The sequence below is a fragment of the Olea europaea genome, chromosome 3, assembly GCF_002742605.1.
Source record: "Olea europaea var. sylvestris chromosome 3, O_europaea_v1, whole genome shotgun sequence".
Lineage (NCBI taxonomy): Eukaryota > Viridiplantae > Streptophyta > Magnoliopsida > Lamiales > Oleaceae > Olea > Olea europaea.
The window spans coordinates 21,792,639-21,797,073 of record NC_036239.1 but is presented as its reverse complement, the minus strand read 5'-3'; positions in this window follow the sequence as shown (position 1 = coordinate 21,797,073).

Here is a 4,435-nt window from a genome sequence, read left to right as displayed (position 1 = left end):
TTTATTTAATTTCTAAAGTAAATTTAGTTAAGTATATATTCTCGCGCCCTATTTTACACCAAAGGGTAGGCCTTTGGACACTAGCTTTATCAGAATTCGAAATACAATATATACCTCAAAAGGCAGTCAAAAATCAGGCTTTGGCTAACTTTCTAGCCAATCATCCATGCCTTGATATGCCTGAAGAGATCGAACTAGAAATCAATTCGTTCGAGTTAAAACCTTGGGTGTTGTATTTCGATGGATCAAAAACTTCTGGAGGTGCAGGAGTAGGGGTAGCATTGATTAATCCTTTAGGGATTTGCTACAAATTCGCATTCACTTTAGATAGAATGTGCACCAACAATCAAGCCGAATATGAAGCCTTAATTGTAGGCCTAGAACTAATGATAGATATGGGAGTAAGAAATGTGATCGTTAGGGGTGATTCTCAATTGGTGATCCATCAATTGATCGGTGATTTTAAATGCCAAAGTGATTCCATTATAAGCCAATGTGAGATCGCCCAAGAATTACTCGAGGAATTCGATCAAGTAGAACTTCAATGCGTTAATAGGATATATAACGACGTGGCAAATGAGTTAGCCCAAATAGCCTCAAGGTATTCAAAGGTTTTGAATTGGAAGTCTACTTGTTAGTATGTAGTCATATTGCCCGTGACTCAAAGAAGGGCGAGAAAGATTGAACTCCACTGCATACAAGATGGAGATGCAATGGATTGGAGAACAGAGATTAAAGGGTTCCTTAAAGAACCTAATGGAGGGATTAGTAGGAAAATGAAGCTGTGTTTGCTGAACTATACACTAATAGATGAAGAGTTGTTTAAGAAACGCTCTGATGGTGTATTATTAAAGTGTGTAAGTTTGCAAGAAGCCAAGACGATCATGGCTGAAGTGCACGAAGGGATATGTGGAGCTCATCAAGCTGGCCAAAGGACGAGGTGGTTAATTATTAGGAGTGGATATTTTTTACCAAAGATGGGAGAACTATGCGTTCAGTATGCAAAGAGTTGTTTAGCATGCCAAAAGCATGGTCCAATACAAAGGGCGCCAGCACGAGAGATGACACATATTATTAAACCTTGGCCGTTCAAGGGTTGGGCGATAGATCTGATAGGGAAGATTTATCCCCCATCGTCCAAGCAACATACTTTTGTTATAGTTGCAACTGACTATTTCACCAAATAGGTAGAGGCGGTACCTTTGAAAGAGATCACCCAGAAGAATGTTATAGAATTTATCCGTGATCACATTATTTATAGGTTTGGAATTCCACAAACGTTAATGGTAGATCACGGAACATCTTTAAATGGGGATCAAGTGAACAAATTTTTGAGCAAGTTTGGGGTTAAATTAGTAAACTCCACACCATACTACGCTCAATCCAACGGACAAGCGAAATCTTCTAATAAGATTATAAAAATATCATCAGAAAATGATAGATGAAAACGCCAGAAATTGGCACGAATGTCTGAACAAGGCCTTATGGGCTTATAAAACATCACCTCGGTCAAGTACCAAAATTACTCATTTCCAACTTGTTTATGGACAGGATGTCGTTTAGCCCATGGAAATCAACGTGCAATCGATTAGAATGTGCTTGCAACATAAGTTGAATGATGATGAGTATGTCGAATCACTAGTTCAAAATTTATTGAGTTTAGACGAAATAAAGTTGGACGTCTTAGATAGATTGCAAGTTCAAAAGCAAAGAATGACTAAGTTTTATAATAAAAAGGTCATAGCCAAGTCGTTCAGCCTGGGTGAACTAGTTTGGAAGACGATACTCCCTTTGGATAACAAGGATCCAAAGTACGGGAAGTGGTCGCCCAATTGGGAAGGACCATACAAAATAAACAGTGTATTGCCAAATGGAGCGTATCACTTGGAAGATTTAGACGGCACCAAGCACGTGAGATTCATTAACGGCAAATATTTGAAAAAATATGTTCCTTCTTTATGGGAATGTGAACAGATAAAAACATAATCAAACATTTTGAACGATTAAAAGATAACAAGGTCAGAGCGAAATACGTTCAAATGAAGTCCTTTATTATCAAACGTTCATTACAAGAATACAAAAAATACAAATAATGGATGTTCCACAAAATACAACTAAAGTAAGATAATCTCCCGGTTGATAGCTGAGTAAGTTTCACACCGCCTTCCTAAATGCATCGCTGCAATGGTGGGATCGCCGCAATGGTGGGATCGCCGAGTAAGAGGGTGTACTGGCCTCACCACCTTCCTAAATGCATCGCTGCAATGGCGAGTAAAGAGGCTGAGAAGCACTCTCAGCAAGCAAGCTGAGATGCACTCTCAGCAAGCAAAGTGGCCCACAAGCAGCCCAAAAATTGCCTTCCATCATCGACTCCTTGTGAAGAACAAAGAGACGATGAGAAGAATTTTGAAGGTAAAAATTTCGCTGCTGGCCAGAAAATATTTCCTATACCTCCCACACCAAAGGTGACATCAAGGTAAATAGAGAAATGGGCGGACTAAACAATCCATTTTGGATCGGATTGATTGTCAGAATGCCAAAGCAATGGCAGCAAATTAGTTTCGAAGAAGAAAATGAAGATAGAAGATGTAAAATGCGAAGCATTTATACGGGGGTGGAGACGAAGAGACAGAATATGAACAGCCACATTTCTGCCTAATAAACGGAATTAAATAGCCCAAAGTCTTGGAAAAAGTGGTGGGAATATCAAAAGAAGATGGACAAGATTTTTAGCACAAAGCAATTAAATGCTTAAAGAATTGACGACTAAAAAACAAATTTCAAATAAATGCACAAGAAGTTAATGTTCATTAATGATGAACAAAGTTACAAAGGGAAAAAATCGAATTACAAAAGAAAAAAAAAGACATCATATGTCTTAATTACAGTCTACCCCATACTGAACGACTTCGTTCCCTAAGTTTTTCCCAATCCTCGTTCTGCCGAGAGGAAGTGATATTCAATTCAACCGCGACATCATCATCAATTTCCAACTTCTTGTACTGCTCGACCAAGGACTTAGTTCGCTCAATTCCCTGGGAGGCGTTGCGCTTTTTAGCAGTCATTCTCGCCCTGCAGTCATCCATTTTGGCTTGAAGTTCCCTCATCTGAGCAGCCAAGTTAACCATCAAAGAGTCTTCAACCATGACTTCGGAAGAGATTTCTTTCAACTCGTCCTCAGCCTTGTTAATCTCCATACGCAAAGACTCTTTCTCAGCTACGGCTCGAAGATATTGAGTACTTTTGGCCTTTAGTTCAGCATTCTTGGCCAGCAAAGAAAGGACCACGGAGTGGATAACCTTCAACGTCGCTTTAAAATCGACAGAAAGATTGAGCGACGGAAGCGTCAGTGCTTGCTCCAACTTCGCACTCAAGTGCTCAAGTTTGTCCTTGTGTCTGGCAGCACTAGCCCTTCCAATATCCATATCCATGAAGGATACGTACTCAAATATCAACTCCTTGAGGAACTTCAAATCTGCCTCTGAAGAAGCAGCGAGACGATCAGATGGAGCAGGACGAGACGTCTGAACTTGCCCCCAGGAAGCGAACAAGTCTTGGATAGAACGCACAATTTTGTCAGCGTCCTGCAAAGAAAATTGCCAATATTAAAGATCCTCACTACAACTAACAAGATAGAAATAGAAATGAAGCAAAGATTACCTCATCAACAATCGTAGAAGATGGCATGCCCTCAGCCAAGCTTGCCACCAACGACTCCTCCATTCGTGAGGACTTCCCCTTGTCTGAGCGAGAAGATGTTGCCACAACGGGCGGACTCATAGGAGTATCTGCAAAACTCAAGAGCAACAAATTAGAAACCAACAGCACAAGCAAAGGTAAGACATCAAAAGACTGAATTACCTTCTGCTTCGATGTTTTGGGGGTTGACACCCTGGTAAGAAGGTGGCTCATCCATGGGTTGTGATGAGGACGCCGGGACTGAAGATGTCTCTTTAAGCGTAGCCCCCTCATCAATTGGTTTGGATGAAGTAGCCTCAGCAGAGGATAATGGAGCAGGAGCTGTTGATGCCAAAGCCTTTGAAGGAGAGGCTAAGCTTTTCTGAGAAGTCCAAAAGATCATCAGCACATAGAAAAGTTTCAAGTAAGGAAACGTATGCTTGTAAGTAAATCAATTTAGTTACCTTCCTCCTGACGATAAGAGGGGCATCATCATCATCATCATCCAGAATGGGAGATGCTGAAGCTGGCCGTTTGCGACTGGGGCACTCTTGGCTGTAGTAGGCCTGGCAGGGAGAGAAGATGATGGGCGAGCAGACTGTTTAGTGCGACGAGAAGGAGAAGGGCTCCGAACAGACAAAGGAGTGACCAAAACAAGAAGAGGAGAAGAAATGCTCGGTTGGTCTAATGAATGAAAGGCAGGATTAGCATCAGTCGCAAATAATCTGCGCCTTACCGACGGCCAGAGTTGTTCAAA